Source organism: Microtus ochrogaster, unplaced genomic scaffold (assembly GCF_000317375.1).
Source record: "Microtus ochrogaster isolate Prairie Vole_2 unplaced genomic scaffold, MicOch1.0 UNK33, whole genome shotgun sequence".
Taxonomy (NCBI): domain Eukaryota; kingdom Metazoa; phylum Chordata; class Mammalia; order Rodentia; family Cricetidae; genus Microtus; species Microtus ochrogaster.
In genome coordinates, this window is record NW_004949131.1 from 1,144,653 (window position 1) to 1,168,083 (window position 23,431).

Below are 23,431 nucleotides of genomic sequence, written 5' to 3' on the forward strand. Positions count from 1 at the left end.
CCTGTCTCATTATTGGTGTGCTTGGTATAGGAAATGTCTTGCTACTATAAGTATTACCATGAATCATGAAGCTTCCTGTTCAAGAGGGCTGATAGAGCTGACACATTTACCCCTGCTCCTTTCCCATTCCTTTAGAGTGAATAAGTACATAATGGAGTATATTAATAGCATATTTCTATTTTCATATAAATTCCTGAATAGTTGTAATGAGTCTGGAGGATAAGTAGTGATGTCTATATTTTAATGTCTACGGGAGTCTAGGTCTCAGGGAGCACAGCCAGTTTCCCCAGACTCTCTTGGTAGAAGAGATAGGGCATCAACTTGGTATCAGAGTTGCCTCATCCAGCACTGGGTTTATTGAGAATATTTTGTTGTGCAAGTCCAATCATCTAGTTAGGCAGGCCTGGTTTCTAATTACCTTGAATTGTTTCTATGGTGAAGCGATTGCACATCACATTTAAAATCCAGGTCTGTTTCGTTTGCATTAATCCCATCTGTCATGTAGGATGCATTTGAATGTACCATCCATCCCATTCTGGAACACAGGCCAGATGTCTGAAATTGCCAGTGTGTCTGGATGGTACCACGGCTTCATCGAGCTGGCTCTTCCTTGTTGCATTCAGCACTGTGAAAGTATCAAGGTTTTGGTTTGGAGTCCAAACAATAACTCATCTTTTCTTTCTTTCTTTTCTTTTCTTTTCTTTCTTTCTTTCTTTCTTTCTTTCTTTCTTTCTTTCTTTCTTTCTTTCTTTCTTTCCTTTTTTTATTTTAGAGACAGGGTTTCTCCGTAGCTTTTTGGTTCCTGTCCTGGAACTAGCTCTTGTAGACCAGGCTGGCCTCAAACTCACAGAGATCCGCCTGCCTCTGCCTCCCGAGTACTGGGATTAAAGGCATGTGCCACCACCGCCCAGCTAACTCATCTTTCTTTAATGAAAGCTCGGCCTATAGCTTAGGCTTGCCCACTAGCTCGGTTTTTATTGATTTTATTGAGCTCTACATTTTTCTATGCTCCCCTCCCCTATCCTCCCCTCCCCTTCAATCCTTTCCCATGGTCCCCATGCTCCCAATTTACTCAGGAGATCTTGTCTTTTTTCTACTTCCCATGTAGATTTGACCCCCATATATCTCTCTTAGGGTCCTCATTGTTGTCTAGGTTCTCTGGGATTGTGATTTGTAGGCTGGTTTTCTTTTATTTATGTCTAAAAATCACTTGTGAGTGAGCAGATATATTTGTCTTTCTGGGTCTGGGTTACCTCACTCAATATGATGTTTTCTAGCTCCATCCATTTGCTTGCAAATTTCAAAATGTCATTATTATTATTATTTTTTGCTGTGTAGTACTCCATTGTGTAAATGTACCACATTTTCCTTATCCATTCTTTGTTTGAAGGGCATTTTTGTTGTTTCCAGGTTCTGGCTATGACAATGCTGCTATGAACATAGTTGAACACATGTCCTTTTGGTATGTGTTCCTCTTTTGGTATGTAACCAAAAGTGATATTACTGGATCTTGAGGAAGGTTGTTTCCTAATTTTCTGAGAAATCACCATACTGACATCCAAAGAGGCTCTACCAGTTTTCACTCCCACCAGCAATGCAGAAGGGTTCCCTCTACCCCACAACCTCTCCAGCATAAGTTGTCATCAGTGTTTTTGATGTTGGCTATTCTTACAGGTGTAAGATGGAATCTCAGAGTTGTTTTGATTTGCATTTCTCTGATGGCTAAAGATGTTGAGCATTTCCTTAAGTGTCTTTTAGTCATTTTAGATTCCTCTGTTGAGAGTTCTCTGTTTAGGTCTGCACTCTGTTTTTTTTTTTAATTGGATTATTTGTTTTTTTGATGACCAGTTTCTTGAGTTCTTTGTATATTTTGAAGATCAGTCCTCTGTCTGATGTGGTGTTGGTGAAGATCTTTTCCCATTCTGTAGGCTGCCATTTTGTCTTGTTGATCATGTCCTTTGTTTTACAGAAGCTTTTTAGTTTTAAAAGGTCCCATTTATTAATTGTTTCTCTCAGTGTCTGTGCTACTGGGGTTATATTTAGGAAGTGGTCTCCTGTGCCAATGCATTCAAGTGTACTTCCCACTTTCTCTTCTATAGGGTTCAGTGTGGCTGGCTTTATGTTGAGGTCTTTGATCCATTTGGACTTGAGTTTTGTGCATGCTGATAGATATGGGTTTCAACATGTTGATATCCAGTTATGCCAGCACCATTTGTTAAATATGCTTTCTTTTTTCCATTTCATATTTTTTGCTTCTTTGTCAAAAATCAAGTGTTCGTAGGTGTGTGGATTAATATCTGGGTCTTCAATTCAGTTCCATTGGTCCTCCTGTCTGTTTTTATGCCAATACCAGGCTGTTTTCAGTACTATAGCTCTGTAGTAGAGTTTGAAGTCACGGATTGTGAGTCTGCCAGAAGTTCTTTTATTGTACAGGATTGTTTTGGCTATCCTGGGTTTTTTGCTTTTCCATATGAAGTTGAGTACTGTTATTTTGAGGTCTGTGAAGAATTTTGCTGGGATTTTGATGGGCATTGCATTGAATCTGATTGCTTTTGATAAGATTGCCATTTTTACTATGTTAACTCTACCTACCCAAGAACGTGGGAGATCTTTCCACTTTCTGGTGTCTTCTTTAATTTCTTTCTTCAAAAATTTAAAGTTCTTATCATACAAATCCTCCACTTGTTTGGTTAGAGTTATTCTGAGATATTTTATGCTATTTGTGGCTATTGTGAAAGGTAATGTTTCTCTGATTTCTTTCTCAGCCAATTTATCATCTGTGTAAAGGAGAGCTACTGGTTTTTTGAGTTAATCTTATATTCTACTACATTACTAAAAATGTTTATGAGTTATAGAAGTTTCTTGGTACCATTTTTGGGGTCGCTTATGTGAATTATCATATCATCAGCCAATAGTGAGAGTTTGACTTCTTTTGCGATTTGTATTCTCTTGATCTCCTTTTGTTGTCTTATTGCTCAACTCTGAGAATCTGAAAGTCATCAAGTAGGGTGTCCTGCATCTGAAGTCTAAAAGGTGGGACTATACTGACAATTAAAGTAACTTTTTCCCCTTATTTTCCTTTTTTTATGGAATATTTCTTACATGCTTATATCTTTATTATAGTTTGTTATCTTAGTACATGATTATATATATATATTATATATATATCATTGCTATTCTTTGGTTGCATTCTCTCAATGTTTTGTTCTCTGGATATGTAGAGAGAAACATTAAACACATGCACACATTATATAGTGACATTACACAAGCACACACACACACCCTGTGTATGTTTAGAATTACATTAAACATCTTTTGTTAGAAGGTACCCCACTCCCTGTAACACATAAATGGTGCCATATTTTCTAAGACATGTCCTAAGTATCCAAGTTACAGTAAAAGATGAGACCATGTGAGTGCTGAATTCCTGTTACAAATGTCCATGGATTCTACCCATTATCTTAATATGCAGTTTGCCAGTCCCGTATGGCGTATTGAATCTATGTTGCTGGTTGACTGAGAAGTATCAGCATGGCCTATTGGAGCATGAAGTGAGTGTCTGGACCTGGGAGGCCAGCTGGATAAACAAAGACAAGCAGGGTTTGGTGTAGGACAAGCCCTCTGGCTTTCCACAAACTGATTGCCTTTTTGGGTTCTTTATAAAACTTCTCAAGTTAGGGAACAAATGATGTAAAAATGCCTTTAAGCTTCCATCCCTCTCTGTATATTCTGCCCAGGCTGCAGTGGGCGAGGGTTGGTAGTTTCCCATATGAACCCTGTTTACCCACCTTCTCTCTGGAGAAGGTCTATTTTAATACCCAGTTGCATTCTTAGCACCACCCCTTGAACCTATTTCTCATTATCCATTATGGGTCAGAGATGCTTATTGACATGGGACATGAGGACTGAAGAGAGCAGCTTAGTGGGGGTCCAGGTGAAAACAGTCCCCATGGTTCAGACCACAAGGGGGTGCATTGCTTGCAAAGCGTTTAAAAGAAAGGATGAAAAGGCTCCAGGATTTGCTATCATCATGCAGGTAATTCTAAACAGCTATCCCTAACCCTTCTCCTTTCCTCCACTGACCACGCCCATCCTTTCTCCTACTGGGAACACCACTGGGGACTGCAGGACTCTGTGCACACTGAAGACAGCAGCAGCTTGGTGTGTCATTTCCTCCCGGATGAGAGCATTACATGAGCACACATCAGCCTGCTGTCCAGGGGCTCCCCGAACCCCTTCAGAGCTCTTTACTTTTTGTTGTTGTTGTTTTGAGACAGGGTTTCTCTGTGTAACATTCCTGGCTGTCCTGGAACTTTCTTTATAGACCAGGCTGGCCTCGAACTCACAGAGATCTGCCTGTCTCTGTCTCTCGAGTGCTGGGATTAAAGGCGTGTGCCACCACTGCCCAGCAACTTTTTATTTTTAATCAATCAAAATTAAATAATGTTAAAATTAGCATTGTAAGAGGTTTTTATTTTTTCCTCTGTATAAGTAGTGATCACCACACTGAACAGTGCAGACACAGAATATTTCTGTAATTCAAGAAAATTCTATTAGTGTTGCTCTAGATTCTATTAACATTAGTTTTATAAAAGGAATACATTGGTGTCATTGCTCAGCTATGGCATATATATGAGAAACACTGTGTGTGTGTGTGTGTGTGTGTGTGTGTGTGTGCGTGCGCGCACGCGCATGTGTGTGTATGTACACATTTCTCAGAATTAATAGTGGCAAAATAAATCTTAAGTAAAAAATATCTACTCATAGAAGTCTGAGATGTCCATTTGACATACATGTTGCTGAATGCCCTCTGCCAACATGTTGAAGATTCTAGGTGTTTATTATTTAGTTGAGAAAACAGACAGGGAGGCAAATGCATCACTGTAGTGTAATTGCTGAAGTGTATTTGAAGTGTGGAGCCAACACAGAGAGGTGCAGCAAGCTGCTTCCACCTGGAAGGTGACGGGTGGCATTGGAAGCACGTGCCGGGGAGGGCAGTGTGGTCATGTGACTGGAGAAATGGAGGTGGAATGATTTAATTAGGTTCATTCCATCCCAGGCCATTGTAAAAAGGAACATACAAAGTCACCGCCAACACAAAGGAAAAGAGCTGCAGCCCCCACTTCCTCCAGCACGGATGTTCCCTAAACATGAAAATGCATTTGGCTGGCAGAATCAGGAGTGCCAAGCTGGGTTAGTGTCACAGAACCCACATTTCTCCAGAAGTCATGCCTTGGGGAAGATACAAGTTTGGTAAGAAGAAATGGTAACAGGGATTTTGAATCAAAACTTGAAGAAATAAGGATGCCTGTCATGACCTGGAGCTTGGGGCATGAGGATGTGGGGAGCGGAGGAGAGGCAATAAGTGACAGTATACAAGGGGGGAGAAGTGAAGAAGCCTTTTGTATTTAGTGGTGCGTTTTATTTAGATAAATGTTGTGTTTTGTGTGTGTTTGTGTCTGTGTGTGTTTCCCTAGAGTTGAAACAGTGGATTAACTGAAGCCATAGAGAGGAACTGATTGTGTTAAACAGTGGGTTAACTGGAGCCATAGAGAGAAACTGATTGTGTTAAACAGTGGGTTAACTGGAGCCATAGAGAAGAACTAATTGTGTTAAACTTTCACCTTCCTTCAGCATACGTGGACACCTACACAAAGTTTACTAGGTACTTGTTGGCTGTAGTTATGGTACTGGTTTTCAAAAACTGGCTAACATAACCATCAGCTCTTGGGGCTGGAGCAGTGGATTAGCATTTAAGAGAGCATACTGTTCTTGCAGAGGACCTAGCTTTGGTTTCCAGCACGCACCTTTTGGCTCATTTAAGCTCTAGGAGATCTGAGGTCCCTCTGGCCTCTTCAGGTACTGCACTCACACAAAACCCAGAGACTGACAGATACTCATAATTAAAAATAAAATAAGCCCCGAAAACAGGCACTTCCGAAGATTGGTAGGAACAGAGCTTCTCCAACAGGTTCCTACTGCACCCAAGTATCCCAGGTATTCCTAACACAACTGCCTCCAATGAACTTGGTTCCAGAAATTCTTCTTTAAAATAATCACAACAAAATAGGGAAATAAGTCACCAGAATACTTCTTGGTAATTTCTTTCTCAAGGGAGAAAAATGAATATGCATAGAACATTTTAGTTTTGACTTCCAGGGAAATCTGCATTCAGAGCCAATGGCAAATGGATTCCAGAAATTGGTCATTATATGTGGAAAGTGGCTGACTGACTCTGTTAAGAACGCCTAACGAACAAATTGCTTGGATTCTAAGGTTTATTTAATTTGCAATGTGCTTTTAGTAGCCATAATCTGCTTAGTTCTACAGACTGGGGTCAAGGGTAGGGCTTGTCTAGCCATAGCGTCAAATGAAATGCTGAGCAGTGACCGGGTAGAACTCAAAGTCTTCATTGTAACCAATCAGCATTCTCTCAAAGACCCTTTTCAAGTTCCCCAAGGAATGCTTCCCTTTGGAGGTGAAGAATGAAGGAAGCATGGGGCTTAACCCAACCAACGATGGCCTGGGCTATCGTTGAGACTATGCCGTATACACGCTGGAGCCAGCTGAGTGAGTCTGGCCCACACTGCGCTGTGGAGCCAGGAAAGGCAGGAGACAGGAAGGTTTAAAGGGCTCTACCTCCCACAGTCAGTGCTCAGAGCTGCTTGGCAAAAATGGCCCATGAGCCAAGGAGCCTATATGGATAAATGTTTTTTATGTTAAAACTTTTAACAGAGTTGAGGATTCATGAATTCTTTTAATTTTGTGATTGTAAGATTTAAAATAAAAAAGCAGAGGCAATAAAAATCAGCATGGCTATATCCGCCTAAGCTTATGAACATGGTGGTCTCAGAGCCACTGAAATGGTGGGTTCCTGGGAACCTGAGCTAAATTTGCCAGCTGATCATGGTCTATGGCAGGGACTGCTGAATGTGGCCTGTGCCCTGCCCAGGCACAGCAGGCAATGAGGGACCAGCCTCCTGGTTCCCAATTCCTGGGTGGGACCCCAAACAACAGAGGGAGCATAGCTTGTACCTCACTGTGTGGCCCAACTTCAGCTGTGAGCCCAGATCCTGGTTCCCAGTCTGGCAGCTAAGCTGTAAAAATGTAACCTCAGGGGACTGCATCCCCAGGCCCAGACAGGTGTCTGTGAAAATGTAAATGTGTAAGTTTAAGCCTGCCAGTTAGACAGACTTGCAGTTTAGATCAGAAAAAAAGACATAGCCTACATGATTAGAATGCATGTACCGAGGACAGGTAAGTCTGGGGAACAGGAAAGTGTTCACCTAAGGTAGCCGCGATCTTGCTCTTTTGTCCACAATGGTGGTTCTCTGCTAGAAGCACAGGCTCTCCCAGCAGGCCAGCCTTTGACCTCCTCCATATTCTGACAACTTCTGCCTGGAGCTGCTGCCAGGCACTCTTTCTTCCTCATCATATCAGGTTTCTTTCTTTGAAGAGGTGCCCAGGACATTAGTCTTTCTGCCAACTCTGCCGGCTGTGTGAAATCTCACCTGTACCTCTGCACGCCTCTGAACCCCCCTTTAACTGAAGACTGTCCAGTAGAATTGGTGGAGTTACTGGATTGATCAAACTAAAGTACAGAAAATCCAGTCAAATTTCAGTTTCTGATAAATACTGCGTAATTTTACAGCTCTTGTAAGCTCCATTGAAGGGGCCTTGGAGTAGGCACACAATATACCCAGACACCAATTTATCAACACAACACAAAGGAGATTTATTACTCCTGAAGGGACAAGTGGGGTGGAGTGGAGGGGTGGGAGCTGCCCCGTGGTGGGCAAAGACAGGAGCAGGTGTCTCTGTAGGAGTGGTTTTTAAGAAGTGAATGATCAAGCTTGTAGTCATGTTAGTTAGATTTTCTATATATATTGAGATATATTTCAGTTAGATAGCCATTCTTCATATCTTTCAAAGACTGCAGAATATGGCATTTTAAATGTCTTAATAACTTAGGACTTTTCATGACAATGAGACATGTCTGCTCCTGGCGGCACCAATCTACTTCGAGAGGAAGATGGGCATTGAAGAGGATCCTTATGGAGTTGGATAGCCATTTGGGCAAGAAACTGCTCTTGCCTGGACTATTGCATAAACTGGACACAGAGAACCTGCAGAGAGAGGACTGCTGAACTTGCCTAAAGATGAGATGGTCTTTCGGGGTTCCTGACTCATGAAAGAGTCTGCAAGACATTCTGCAGGATACAGCAGAAAGTGACTGAACTGTCTTTGGAACTTCCTGCTTGATGAAAATGTCTGCTGGATACTATGGGCCTGAAGGCTGAAGATGGATGCCCCAACGGTACAGAGGAACTTTGGGTGACTGTCCAGGCTGCGAGATGTCTCTGTCATTTATTTTTTATTTGCTTAGGTAATATTATATCCTTCTGGAGTCTTTGATGGAGTTGAAGAATAGTTAGTTATAGTTATAGTTTTCCTTAGTTATGTTAAAGGATAAAATAGATATAAATATTGTAACTGTAATTCTTGCTTGATAACTGTTTTGTTATTTGTAATTTTGCTATGTTAAAGTTAAAGCCTTCCTTTTTTTGTTTAAACAGAAAAAGGGGAAATGATGTGGGAATGATTTCTTATTAATAAAGAAACTGCCTAGGCCCATTTCATAGGCCAACCCTTAGGTAGGTGGAGAAAACAGAACAGGATGCTGGGAGAAAGAAGTTGAGTCAGGGAGTCGCCATGGTTCCCGCACTCCAGACAGATGCAGGTTAAGATCATTCCTGGTAAGCCGGCTCGTGGACTACATAGAATAATAGAAATGGGTTAGATCAATATGTAAGAGCTAGCCAATAAGAGGCTGGAACTATTGGGGCCAGGCAGTGTTTAAAAGAATACAGTTTCCGTGTAATTATTTCGGGGCATAAGCTAAGCTAGCCATGCGGGCGGCAGGGTGCTGGGGACGCAGCCCTGCCGCTCCTATTTCAACAAAGAAGAAAAAGGGGAAGTCTGTATTAAGATGAGTTGATAAGCCCTGACTGGACACATTAAACAGCGTAGTCAAACAGTGAATTTTGATTGCTGAACCTTGGTGTTTTGATAGCTGGACCTTGGAGTTTTAGTCACGTATACAGAAGTGGCCAAATAAAGGAATAGACCTTGGTGGTTAGCTTTAAGAATGTAACCTAACGGTTTAACAAGAGAGAGGGCAGGGCAGAGGGCAAGATCTGCCAGCACCGCTTTTGCCATGCTCGGGCCTGTTAAAGCCCTTCACCCATTATCAAAAATTATCGTTTATTTGAAATTCAAATTTAACTGATTTCTTATCATTTCCTACTTGCTATTTGTTTGTTAGCTTGCTTGCTTGTTTTGCTTTTCTGAGACAGAGTCTTACTGCATAGTCAGACTTCCCTTGAACTCCTGATCCTCCTGCCTCAGTCTCCCGAGTGCAGATATTACAGGTGTGTGCCACCAGGCCTGACAGGTGTCTGGCAGGTTACCTGACAAGATTGCTCTCAGGAGCAGGGGTTCTCATCCAGTTCTCTCAGAGAGGAGATAGTCATTTGTCTATTGTTGATTCCTTATGCGTATGTATATATGTGTGCCTGTCCATGGGTACATGGGTGCACGTGGGCCAATGATATCTTGGGAGAGGAAGACTGTCTTGATATGGGGATGCCTTGAGATTCCAGGACTACGGGTTTCAGTGCATAGGAGAAGTGGTAGGCACTGACCAGGAAGTCGGAGCTGATGGGAAGGTACAGTTCCTGGTTTGCATAGAGAGGAGTCTGATACGATAGTATCTGCCTTGGAGGTCTCTCAAGCAAAGCTTGACTACCTGCCAGGAGCTTGCTGTCCATTGATCTTTGAGTCTAGGAAGTTGGTGATCTAATGCCACTTGCTAGATGGAGGTGCCAGGACAAATGACAGCGTGATGAATCTCAGGCTCAGCACACCAGAGCGTATTGCCAAGGGCCCAGTATTAAACAACGATTTCCTTTTCCTTATTTATTGCCTAATCTTAGTCATGCCACTATGATTGTGTGGTTATGTGTTCCCCCTGTGGGTTTTAAAAACTAAATTTATTTTATTTATTTGTGTGTGTATAGGGGGGCAGGCACACGTACCATGGCATGAATTCGGAGGCCAGAGGGCAACTTGAAGGAACGGGTTCTCTTTTTCCACTATATGAGTCCCAGGGACTCACAGACTTGGCAGCAAATGCTTTAACCCAATGAAACCTCCCACCAGCCCAGAACTGTGGCTGCATTTGGGATTCATTTATAAAGTGGAGCAGTTCTCTTGGCGAATCAGAGCACGGCAGGGCCTGCACAGAGCAGGCTCAGTGTGCTTGATGATGGTAGACGGTCGGAAGGCAGGAAAAGACCAGGGTCCAAACTCCTTAACAATCTGCCATCCTTCTTTAGGAATGGGTGGCAGGATGCCCCCACAGAGACAACAGTGAGAGGGGGCACAAGCATGCAGTGCCAGCTGGGTGTGCTGCATAAAGTAAGCCTAAATTAGTAGTGTGCAGCATTTTTTCTGCTCCACATTGTCTAGGGCCCCAGCTAAGAAGACTGAAGGTTGGGGTGACTTGAGAGCTGGGGTTCCACATGTGAGGTGGTACAGTACTTTGTTTCTCTTTTCGGCTTCTTGCATTTTGTGTAATGCCCTCAAGTTTTACCCATGTTGATGCGACCAGCAGAACGGCCTTATTTTTATAGTTGAACAATCTTCCACTGTGTGTGCGTGCAAGCATGTATTACCTTTTTTTTAACTGTTTACTTGTTGTTGATGGACGGTAAAAGTTGTTCCTATGTGCTGGGCATTTATGAACAAAGTTACAATGACCATGGCAGAGGGTATAGAGAGCTTCACTATGCTTTGATTTCATCACTTGCAAAAATAAAGGTGAAAATAGTTCCTCCTACATTGCTTATTTTGAAGATTAAGTGAACAGCATTTTAAAGTGTTAAGAAACATTCATCACAAACTGTAAAAACAGCATGTGTTTAACATAATTTTTAATGTATTCCAATAGTTATGTACTTATTTTAATGTGCAATAGAACAAAATACAATTGGCATGATTTCAAGGATGTTTTTGCTTAGTATGAGGCTAAGTAAAAACTGTGGGTTGATTTCAAACAAATATTAAGCAAATACTATTGAGGAAGGGTACGTAGGCTCGAGAAAAGCCAACTGCATGGAAGTCAGCAGCTGATGCAACCTCAGAGTTGTCTGACAATAGGGCATCTTGAGACCACACAAATGGTAAAAACCAAAAACCAAAGCAAAACAAAAATCAAAGCCAGGCAGTGGTAGTGCACACCTTTTAATCTCAGCACTCCAGAGACAGAGGCAGGAGGCAGGTGGATCTCCAGGGATTCAAGGTTAGCCTGGTCTCCAGAGTGAGTTCCAGGACTTCCAAAGCTACACAGAGAAATCTTGTCTCAAAAAATAAACAAACAATAACAAAATAAAAATAATAAACCAGAAAAAGATTATCTCAAACCAGTTGGGGTCAACATGACCAACCAAGATGTCTGCTAATTCTGCTACTACCTTTGCTTCAGCATATCGAAGTCTCTGTATCATTAACCTTGCAAATGGCTTCTCCCGTTTTCAACGGACACCACAACACGTCCAGAAAATCCTGTGCAATGGCAGAAACATTTCTGGAGGAAATTCTGGCTGATTCCTGGAATTTCCCACCTTCCCTCCACCCTGTTCTACCTCAGGAACATAAATCTCTCACCACTGGAGCTTTTACCCAAGAGTCTGTCCAAGGGTGGTGAGGGGTGTGGCGCTTCTTTGAGAAGCAGAAATTCCCGGCCATGGGTGTGTACTTTTAGCCTTATCTTATCACAGGATTCTTGGGTGCGGACTAGAACCTGGAAAGTGGGTTAGGTGAGGACTCTGCTTGTCGCCTCCAGCTCTGAGACCTCAACCAGCAGCCTTAGCACAGGAGACGCGCTGTGGAAATAGTAAAAGTTATGCCAGGAAAAAGTGAGTGATTAGGTTTAGGAAATTCCGAAGATGATGGGGGCCGGGAGGTGGTGTTTAGAACGATAATGGATCCAGGTCCCTGAAGGATTTCCTGAGACACAGGCGCTTAGTCTTACCACGTGAGAAGTCCCCTAGAAAATGAGCGTGATTGGTGACTACAATCCATTAGTTATCCAACAAACTGGTTTTTTTGTTTTTTTTTTTTTTTTTTTTTTTGAGTTCCAACATGGCCCTCTGCCATGGAGAGTTTCCAATACTGCCTTTGAGGCACCTTGAGTAGAGGAGCCCCTTCCCTGATACACCAGTGACCTTAAACAAGGCTATCCAACGTTTCTCACCCTGTACTCAGTCTGCAAAGGAAGTGATTGGAATGATCTCTAAATCCCCCCAGGCACTGGGGTCCTTCAGTACAAAGCAAGCACACTGCTCCTCTGCTACTGTTGAAATCTCAGCTCCCCCTGATACCAAAGAGAGGAAAGAACAAGGAGTAAATAAAGCATGCGCTCTGAGTCTTAGCTCTTCACAGTGTCAGGATTTGAACACTTACTCCTCGCTGGTGGGGCCTGGCCCGGTGCCCAGAGGCAGGACATTCACTTAGTTGTTATATTATTACCTGGAGTGAATGTCTTTTCCCTGATTGGATGGGGTCTGACTGTTCACCTTCTCTTCCAGTTGACTGGTTTAGAAAGAGTTGGTAAAAAAGAAAAGAAGGCAAAGAAGAAGGGGCTGCTGTTGCAGGCCGTCAAGTTCTAAGAATGCAGTGGGACCTTTGTGTAAGCAGAAGTCTATTGGAGTTGGGGGGATTAAAAGGTTTGCATGAAAGTCTTACAAGGCGAGGGGATATGGAATATTGTGGTCGGTTGGCGATTCACCTTGCATAGAACAAAAATTTCTCCCAGCATCATGTGAACATTTTCTAGCACACAACCCACTGTTGGACTCTAGCGTCCAAACACCGAGGAGGAGTCACCCCCAGAGACCATCTCATACACCACAGCCGATGCAAAACCATGAGGATTTTATTAATTCTGTCATGACAGGGTCCCCCAGCATTCGGGAAGCTGAGAGACCTCGAATAGCTGGTACAGTCTACTTTTAAAGGGGCCACAGAAGCAAGGGGGGTTGTTCTTTGACTATTCTGATTGGCTTATTTGAAAAGGCTATTACCAATAATTGACTGGAGAGCTGTTGCCAGATCAGATGAGGTAAGAGGTCATTTTGACCCCATTTCCCAGGGGACCAAACCAAAGCATACGTATATGGGTAATTGTTCAGGAACTGATTACGTGCGAGTGTAGCTGTTAGGTCCTTGGTTCCCAGGGGAGGGGGGGAAGCACTATGGCACAGAGGCTGAGAGGATTCAGAATTGTCAAAAATGGCTTCAGGATTGTCTTAAAGTCTTACACCACCACCACAGACTTTCACCTTGCTATGCCTTGCCTTCCGTTATAGACCAAACGTCTCTACGATCATCAGATAAAATGAATCTTTCTTCTCTTAAGTTGTGTGTATCAAGTATTTTGTCAATGATCCGAAGTAACTAATGTTCTCATTTCTAGTGTGAGGCAGGGTGTCCAAAAATGGGACGGAGTCTCTTCTCGCCACAGGCTTCATACGGATTGATTACTCCCCAAATTAAGATTCTTGAGAAAGACCTAAATAATGCAGAGGGCCTGAGCAACTGTCAGGGGGAACTCCCTCATAAATGCTTACACATGGGTTTCCATAGGAGGCCTCAGTGAATGTTACATGGGTTTCCATAGGAGGCTTCAGTGAATGTTACTCAGAAAGAGGAAGATGTTGATGAGGTCAAGAAACACCGGCTGCTGGAATTGGGGGCACACTTGGGAGTTAAACACCGGCTGCTGGAATTGGGGGCACACTTGGGAGTTAAAAAGAAGCTTTGGCAGTGGGACTGGGGTCGATAATTTAGTTAGTCAATTGTGAGCCTCTAGTGTCCATTCCTGTTTCTTGAATCAAATGAGCTTTCAGGGTGGACAGTACTGCAGGTTTCTGGTGAGTTGTGATATATATAACCTAGTATTTATGTTACATAAGAGTGCCACTGATCATCTATTTTTAGTCGACAGAAATCATTTACAGTTATGGCTCAGGACAGCTGTCTCTCACCCATTGTTATTGAGATTTATTGAACCTCCCCCCCCCCCAATGAGTCAATTTAGTGCTATAGTTAGTTAACTTCCAAGCGCCAGTTTGGAGCTTTGTTCTGTGACAGCCTGGAGAACAATGAGGACCCATGTAAGTAGGAGCTGAGTAATCATGTTGGGAATCCAATCACTCATATTTTATCCATGTTCTCAGTTGTGGTGACACTGGTGGTTTTTCCTAGCAAGTCAGATTTGCTTTATACGGAATACAATCAGCAGGAATGGAGCTTTGAATACTGGCCAGCCTAAAGGAGATTTTTCTGGGCCCTGTGAACTAAGCTCTTCAGATCCCTGTCTTGTTTCATTATAAATCTCCTCTACCGCTTCTAATGCCCAGATTCCTTCTAGGCAGCACTCCTAATTATAGCTCTTCTGAGTCACTGGAGGCTTTTAAGAATCAGAATGCTGAGAGACAGATACACTATAAAAACAAACTTACCTTACTGGGGGTATAGCTCAGGGGTAGAGCATTTGACTGCAGATCAAGAGGTCCCTGGTTCAAATCCAGGTGCCCCCTGTCCACTTCTGATTTTGCTTTAGAATATAGATTGAATTTGACTTTTAATATTCTCTGTGGTTCATGGATGACGGAGGAGTTAACAATTTCCCTTGAGTTATTTGGATATTATGAGTATCAGTCTAGGCTCTCCTAAGGTTCACTGTCTTCTGCTTTTTTTTGTAGTAATTTTACAAGGTATGTGCTGTCTGAACTTCATTCATGGAGATGGATATTCAGGGATCGTTAGTAACTTGTAAAAGTCCAAAGCTGCAAAGGGGAAGTTAGAATTTGATCTCAAGACACACCTTCCATGACCTCACTATTCCGCTCACATTACCATTCTGAACTAAAACTCTGTCAGACTCGGTGACACATAACTGTCATCTCAGCACTTGGGAAGCAGTGAGGGGAAGATCTAGGCCATCTTTGGCACTGTAATGAGTTTGAAGCCAGTCTTGGCCTTAAAACCAAACCACCAATCAAATTCTTCTGTGTGATGTTTCCAAGGTCCCCTGGTTCCTACAACATTCCTACTGTAAGGGCATCCAAGGAATTTAGTGACAGTGTGTGTGCGTGCGTGTGTGTGTGTGTGTGTGTGTGTGTGTGTGTGCGTATTTATCTTTCCCAATGTGGTCCACATTGAATAAATCTCCCCTTTCTGCTTTTCATTATGGATTTGGCTCTTTTATTGGCTTATTGTGGATGGGTGACTAAGCTCGGCTTGTTGGATCAGAGGCTGTGACCGACCTTAAGTTTGGTAGCATTCTGATGACATTTTGAGCATCTACTCTGCGTGGGAACTGTACAAAGCATGAACCCAGAGATGGCAGAGACTCAGCTCTCTCTGCTCCAGATCAGAAGGCAGGCATGAGCTGTGCCAGGCTTAGCAGAGTGAAGAGGCAGCGATTACATTCATCAAAAGGAGGGAAGGTTAGGGGAGGCTTTGGAGAGAGAGGAGCTTATGGCCTGTCGGTCTCAGAGAATAATGTCCCACAGGTGGAGAGTGGATGAGGCGGGGATGGCTGGAGACGGATGGTGTAGGCAGTTCTCTCGGCAAGAGCAGCCGCAATGCACTGGGAGAGGCTGGAGCCAGGTCACTGCTTAGAGCGTAATGTAGGGAGTGAGAAGAAGAGACAAGTAGAGATCAAGGGTGAATAGCGTTGTGTGCGGTCTAGGAGACTCAGAGTTTATTGGAAATGCATTTGCAAGGGGTGTGTAAATAGACTTTGTTTTCTGACAGGCTCTGAACACAGTGTGGGTGGAGGGGGCGATTGGAGGCTGGGACAGGGAAAGGGTGGCGATCGACTTGGGCAACCTCAAATGTAAAATCAACAGCACTTGGTGATTAGCTGGAGATGGGCACGACCCAGAGTTGCCTGAACTATTTGGCCCAGATGACAGTGGTGTCACCAAGCAAGACAGAGATGGGGAAGGTTGCCACATGATTAGATACGTAGGCCAGCACTCAGTCCTGAGCCTACACCAGAATCCTGGCCTGACAACCTGCTAATTCTGGGAGCTTCGACTAGATACTTCACCTATATTGTGCCTCTATTTTTCACGTGCCAAATGAGCACACTGTCAGTAATGTTTTTGTGTGTGTGGTTTTTTTTGTGGGATTTTTGTGGGTAAACATTCAGTCCATGGTGAGGCACACTGCAAATCATCAGTGCATTTGAGCTATTGTTCTTTCCAACAGAGCAAAATACACGGAGATAAGAAGCTTAATTTGGGGCACAAACAGTTTTGAAATTTGAGGTTCTCTTTGGGCATCAGAATGGAGAGAGTGGAAGTGGGCAATTTGGGGCTTTCAGAAAGCCATTGAGCCCCAGCCCCAGCTTCTTGACGGTCACTCACTGGCCCTACAGTGTCTGACAGGCCTCGTCAAGGCTGGTTTGTTACAATGATGAGCGCTTCTCTGACTTTTTGGCTCCGTTTTAGCCATGCACAGGATTGAGAGTTCTGAGATTAGAACTAAGGGACTAGGAATCTGGGGTGAACTGTGAACTTCCAACTATTCGTCTTTCTTCGCTTTGCACAAAACTGATGTCCCTACATGGAAATCCGGCAAAAGCGCGCACAGTGCATGCACACAGCAACATTTGCCTGTAGTTTCAGAGTCAAGCGTGAACTTCTGAAGACATATGTGGACAGACCTGAGTCCGGATCCTTTCCTAGCTCCGCCCTAGAAAAGGCGGCAACGCCTTATATGGTGCAACATCTGCTTAGAACACTCTTTGACTCACCTGGAGCTGTGTGCACACCTGATGATAAAACTCCGGAGCTGGGCCTGAGCTCTAGGGGGCAGGAAGAAAATAAATGCTTAAGTTCTGGGAACAGCAGGAGGCGGTGTGGTGAGAAGCTAATCAGGGCTGAGTCAAGTCCTAGAGGAATCTCAGGCATGAGAAGCATTTTATGAGGTGTGATGTAGGTCGTAAGAGCAGCACAAATATTTACAGGAGGCCTAAGCTTGCTGTGGGGGGTATAGCTCAGTGGTAGAGCATTTGACTGCAGATCAAGAGGTCCCTGGTTCAAATCCAGGTGCCCCCTGTCATCAGGCTTTTTGTTTCAATCAGCAGCTTCTGTGACAAGTCCTCGCTAGGATACAGCAAACACTGATTGCCTGGCAAGGGAGCCACAAGCACACACACACACACACACACACACACACACACAAACATCTTACATGCACCTTTAGTTTTCCTTTTCTGTTGGGTCAATCTTATTAACCATACCCTTGGCAACTCCTTTCTTTAAGTTTAAAATAACTTAATTCTGCAAACAAGAGTTTTAAGGATAGTACAGAGAAGTCCCTTACTTCCCCATTAACCTTGGTTAATCTCGTATAGAACCCCGGCATGTTTTTCAAAACTATGAAATATAGTGATATTTCATCTGTATTAAATAAATAAAGTTTGCCTGCAGATCAGAAAAGCAAACCAGTCAGCCACCGGCTCTCACCTCTACCTCAGTCTGAAATGGTGATCCTGCCCCTAGGAATCTCAGAATGAGACTGACTGAGAGCTGTCTCCTCCCGTCTTATATCCACCCTAGGACTGGGATGAAAGGCATGTACCACTACTGCCTGGTTTCTATGGCAAACTAGTGTGGCTACTGAGATTAAAGGTGTGTGTCTCTGCTGCCTGGTCTATAAGGCTGAGCAGTGTGGCTGTTTTACTCTCTGACCTTCAGGCAAGTTTTATTTAATAAAATACAAGTGAAATATCACTACAATGAAATAAACATTGGTACAACCCTATTAATCACACCATAAAATTTATTCAGATTTAAACTTCTTTGTCCTCCTCCTCCTCTTCTTCCCCCACCTCCTCCTCCTTTCTTTTCCTTCACTTTTTGGTGCTATTCTAGGACCTGGGCTACCGCATTACTGTTAGGAATATTTCCTAACGCGAGCTCCCTGCCAATGCAAAATTTCCAATCAAGTCAAATCAAAACAAGCCAAACTAAGAAATATCCAGGTTTAATGGGAGTTCTGTGCTCTCGGGTGGCGGGGGAACCAGGAAGCCATACAAACGAGATCACTGGGAGGAAAAAAGGGAGACCATGTGTTCCTCTTTTAGGGACTCATTTAAATACCCTGGGAAAGTGGTACTGACCCTACCCCCAGGGAGAGGTCAGGACCTGGCCTGCTGGGATTTGGAGTCCAAACCAGGCCTGGGGGCTGGGATAGATGCGAGGGGCTGGGGCCTATGCTCCCAACTTATCAGTCACATTTACTTTCTGTGTGCAGTGAACGGTGCTCAACACAGAGACTCACAACTGGCCCAAGTGCAAAGAGTAAGTAACAGGGGGTGCTCAGCCGCAGATTAGACATGTGTGCCATACATCTTCCCCAAGGCTCAGGAACCATGGACGAAGAGTAAGTAACAGGGAAGTGCTCAGCCGCAGATTAGACATGTGTGCCATACATCTTCCCCAAGGCTCAGGAACCATGGACGAAGCAAGATTGTAAAAACCAGATGTCAGAAAGAACTGGACATAACAAGATCAAGGCAGTCAACATTTTAGGGTGAAGGGTCATGATGGTTTGAATGGGAATGGGCCCAAAGACTCACATTTTTTAAGTTTGGTCACCAGTTGGTGGAACTGTTTGGGAAGGACTAGAAGGGGTGGCCTTGCTGGAGGAAGGTTGTGACTGGGGCAGGCTTTGAGGTTTCAAAACTGTATCATTCCTAGTTAGCTCTCCTTCTCTCTGTCTTGTGCTTGTGGATGAAGATGTGAACTTTTAGCTATGACTCCAGCACCATGCCCGCCTGCATGTTGCCATGTTCCCTGCCATGCTAGTCACGAACTCACTTTCTGAAACTGTGAACCCCAAAATTAAATGCTTTCTTCTATAATTTGCCTTGGTTGTGATATTTTATTTTTAATATTTTATTTTGTTGTTGGCTTTCTGTTTTTTTCAAAGATTTTTTTTTCTTATTATGTACACAGTGTTCTGTCTGCATGTATGCCTGCAGGCCAGAAGAGGGCACTAGATCTCATTACAGAGATCCTGTGAGCCACCGTGTGTTTGCTGGGGTCCCAGATAGGTTAAGGAGATGCCGTAGTTGAGGGGCACTTTTTCTCCTTAAGACAAAAGTCCTGGGATGCAGTAGCTCCTTCATTTTGACAGCTTTGAGATCAAGCCATCCTTGCATGAGCTCCCATGCGATGGGCAGCTTGGAAACACAGCCTTGAGCTTGCTTAACTTTCCCTTCCAGCCACACTTCTGTCCCATACCTGCTTCCTGGGTTGCACCCTGAAAAATTAATGCTTGTGTGCGTGGAGGGAAGGAGGGAAGCCTATGGAGATTTATCCTGGTTTCTGTTTGATGTTTTCTTGAAGGTTGCTCTATCACAGGGGTTCTTAGAGAAAAATCAAAAGGCTCTTGATTACATTCCATTTTAAAAGAAAATGAATTGCACCCAGGCTTTCACTAAATAGGGTGCAGGCTGGTCTCATCTTTCTTGGAAGAGAAATGACAAGTAAAGCTCATTATATAGTACTTGATGGATTTTGTTTTACTCTGGGGCAAATTGGGCTTTCCTGCTTTGAAAGGACCATCCCTCTCTCATTGTAATGCAATTAGGAAGATTTGGGCGTGGGGGGTGGTTTTGTCCCAGCTCTCCGCAGTGGTTTCAGGCCAGCTAGCTCACCCATCTTAGCGAGCTCTAGTTCCTTTTTTGATGTGCTTTAGGGTTAGCAATAGTTCACTCTTCCCCGAGTTCCACGTAAGAACCGAGGATGTCAGTTGTGTGCACAGCATATAGTAATCACCCCGTAAGTGATGGCAGTTCTGTTTTCAGCACCCCCACTCTGTGTGTGCATGTATGAGTGAGTGTTCCTTAGCATCCGTATGGAAGCTCCACAATCCATGCTGGTGCAGTTGAGCCTGGGGGTCCACTAAAGCACAGTCAGTGGTGATCTGTATTCTTCCCCTCAGAGCTCTGAGAGCAGAAGTTTCAGCTCCACTCAAGTGGGCTAAAGGCAAAATGTTAGCAGTGCTTTACCCTTGCAGACGCCTCTAGGGAGAATCTGTCCGTAGTACCTGTTTCCGGCTTCTTTGGCTCTTTGCCTTCTCTTCCGTCTTTAAAGGCAGCAGCACAATGTCATCAGATGTCCCTGTCACATCCCTTCTCTGTGTGCACTGTTGTGAGCAGCTGAGGGTAGCTGGGATGGCGAAGACTGTATCCCGGCTGGATTGGGAGGCGGGAGGGCGAGGAAGTGGGGCGGGAAAGCAGTGCTCACAGTTCGCTGCAAGAGTTCTGGGAAATGTTGACAAAGGGGAAGGTTTCCACCAATCAGGAACCTGACAGCCATGCTTCCTTTAATTCTCACCACCACAGTTTGCAAGAATAAGACCAAGTACACGGAAAACCTGCCCCTTCCTCAGGCGGGTTAATCAGGGCTGCTAACAGGATTATAACGCAGGTAGCCGGGTTCTGAGCAGAAGCTGCAAGCAAGCCTTGCTACTGGAGCATGATTGGCTACAACAGGCCTAGCCTGCCGTCTGGGCAGTATGCCAGTCGCCCAGAAGCTTTACCGGGCCAGATGGCACAGGCCTGTAAGCCCAGCGACTCTGGAATCTGAGGCAGGAAAATGGTGAATTTAAGGCTTGCTTGTGTTACAGAATTCAAGGTCAGCCTCGGCAGCTTAGCGAGACCCCGTGTCAACATGGAAAAAACAAGAAGGCCGTGTGGAGTGCTTGCCCAACAACATTGTCCGAACATTTAGAAAATATGTTGAAAGACTGCCTGACGTGTATATCCTCTTGTTTTACAAAAGAGGTCCCCTTTTCAGGAGGATGCAGGAATATGACGACGTACAACACGTACAACTAACTGCCTTTTGCTTGCTAAAGCCTCTTCTAAGCTCAGCTAAAGAGCTTAGAAGACTCTTCTCTGCAGTCAACTAAAGAGTTCACCCACATTCCCACACCGGGAGTCGAACCCGGGCCGCCTGGGTGAAAACCAGGAATCCTAACCGCTAGACCATGTGGGAGGTGATGACAAAGGCTCCCTCTTGAGGCAGTCACTTGTGCAGCTGGAGCAGGTCGCTTCAGATCTGCCTCCCTGAGGAAAGAGTGTAGGGGTACTTAGAGGTTGAAGGCTCTGGAGTGTGGGAAAGGCGATTAAAGAGCGGGAAAGTGAAGTGACTGTGGTCCATGTGTGCTCAGGAAAGCCTCGTTGCTCTCCCTAGGACACTCGGAGCAGCAGCGTTAGCTGGCTCCAAGGATGAAGTTTTGGCCTCTGACGTCAGAAGGTCTGCGCCACCTGCACGTCTCAGAAAGCCAGTTTAGGTACCCTTTACTATGGTGGCCAATTTGCCAGAGGCGCGGTCTTTGACAAAGCTCATGGGATTTCATTGCTTAGAGAGCCGGGCCGTGAAACTGATGTTAAAAGCAACCAAGAAGGGCAGGTTAGTGGGCTAGTGCAGGCCTGACTGGTGCTTTTACCAGGAGCTTAACTGAAACCACTGAATCTGATCTGCGTGCTAAACCTGAAAATGAAATTTCAACAAGAACCCCGCGATCATAAGAGTGTTCACGTTGGACGAGCGCTGTTACCGAGCATCACCATTGGAAGGAAGCAAAGTTAGTTTTAGCAGCCAGGATGCTTGCAGAAGTCTCTCTCCCCCAACCCCCGCCCCGCCGCCCCATTAGAGAATTATTAAGAAATCAGGTCAGTCTGGTGCATCTTCACTTGGCTAAGCAAATAACTGAAACAAAATTCTGGGAGATCACATCTCTAGGCCTAATAAAGTACACCACAATGTATTTGGAATAATTGTTGGGTGCTTAACCATTTGCTGACTCAGCGACTTGTCTCTATGTGCTGCGAGATCTTGTGCGATAAATCATGGAAGAGAGGGTTATTAAATTACTACGTTCCCTTGCACACTATGCTACTGTTAGGCGTATATTGAGTACTGCAACCATCAAACTGCAAAGAAGAGGGCATTTCTGATAGATGCTTACTCGAGGAAGCTTGCCCCTCATCCCCGACTGCGCTGGTTTCTAAACCCCAGGGTGTTTACTTTGGCTGACTCAAGATGTAGAAGAAACGGGTAGAAGATGGCTGGGAGCCCAATGTCTCCCATGGACCTCTTGCGGTCCAATTACAAGGTGACAGTTAAAAATGAGTCTTTGGGCCACATCTAGAAAATCAGAGTCTCGAGATGCTTAGGGGTTTTAATTTTCAATAAGCTTCTCGTGCAACCGTATAAACTAATCTTTGTGAATTGCCCGTTTGCCGTCAGGAGTAACCTTTGTTAGGGCGTGGATGAAAGAGCGTATAGAGTCACATATACATGGCTCTTGCATTGCATCTGTAGAGGCGTCTGATATAGATATCTGGCGCCAGGGTTATTTATTTATTTATTTATTTTTACATCTTAGTATCTAATGATGCAGGGCTAGCTGAATGGAGTAGCCAAAGATGAAATAAGTAAGAGTTAACAAAACATAGAGAAATTTGAAAACATTTCTCATGTGATATCTATCATCTGTCTATCCCATTCATTCATTCATTCATTCATTCACTCACCTATCCTCTCTCTCCTCTCCCTCTTCTTGCTCTCCCCTCCTTCCATCCCTCCCCCCCCCCCCCCCCCCCCCCCCCCCCCCCCCGCCCTCAGGCACCACCAATCTACCCAGTGAAACTGGAATTCCAAGCTGCAGGGCTGAATTCCTTGAAAGACTTGATGCAGTGTCCCAAAATTGCCAGAAGGGAGCAGCAGAGAGCTACCAAGTGGTTCCAAGAGGCCACGCTAACCAAGGTTATCAATTAGAAAGACGTTGGCTTTGCAGCACAGAACAGGCTACCTGGGGAGTGTTTGCGAAGAACACTTCTACCTAAGCCACTCTTAGCCAGGAGAGCTGAGTCTGAAGGGCAGGCAGCCGTCTCTCAGGAGGCAAGATAATGCCCTGCTAGTGGGTGGAGGAGAGGAGCTGCAGCCAGGCATGCCAGCTGGCGAGGCAGAAACTGGCTCAGGGGCGAGCACTGAGAGTGGGCTCTTCCCAGGCAGCTCAGGAGCCCCGGGCTCTTCCCAGGCAGCTATCAGGACTCAGTATCCCAGTGGTCCATTGCTGTGATAAGATCAGGAAACAGTGAGCCACCAGCAATGAAACATGTAATTATAACACATTAACCTATGATTATGGAAAGGCTTGGAAGCCAATCCCTTACTGAGAAACCTTATGGTAGGTAGTGAGATCTTCCAGTTCTTTTTGGAAAACGCCTTTGCATAAAAAGAAGAACTTAAGAAATACATGACAATATGTG

At 44.4% G+C, this 23,431-nt stretch overlaps 3 non-coding genes across 3 annotated transcripts; 2 read left to right on the forward strand and 1 right to left on the reverse strand.

Moving 5' to 3' along the window:
- The first annotated feature begins 14,591 nt into the window (after positions 1 to 14,591).
- Positions 14,592 to 14,663, forward strand: Trnac-gca. Its single transcript has one exon. It is a non-coding gene; the product is annotated as a tRNA-Cys (tRNA).
- Positions 14,664 to 17,123: 2,460 nt separating this feature from the next.
- Trnac-gca lies at positions 17,124 to 17,195 on the forward strand. Its single transcript has one exon. It is a non-coding gene; the product is annotated as a tRNA-Cys (tRNA).
- A 3,882-nt stretch (positions 17,196 to 21,077) lies between these two features.
- Trnae-uuc lies at positions 21,078 to 21,149 on the reverse strand. The gene has a single exon. It is a non-coding gene; the product is annotated as a tRNA-Glu (tRNA).
- Positions 21,150 to 23,431: the final 2,282 nt, after the last annotated feature.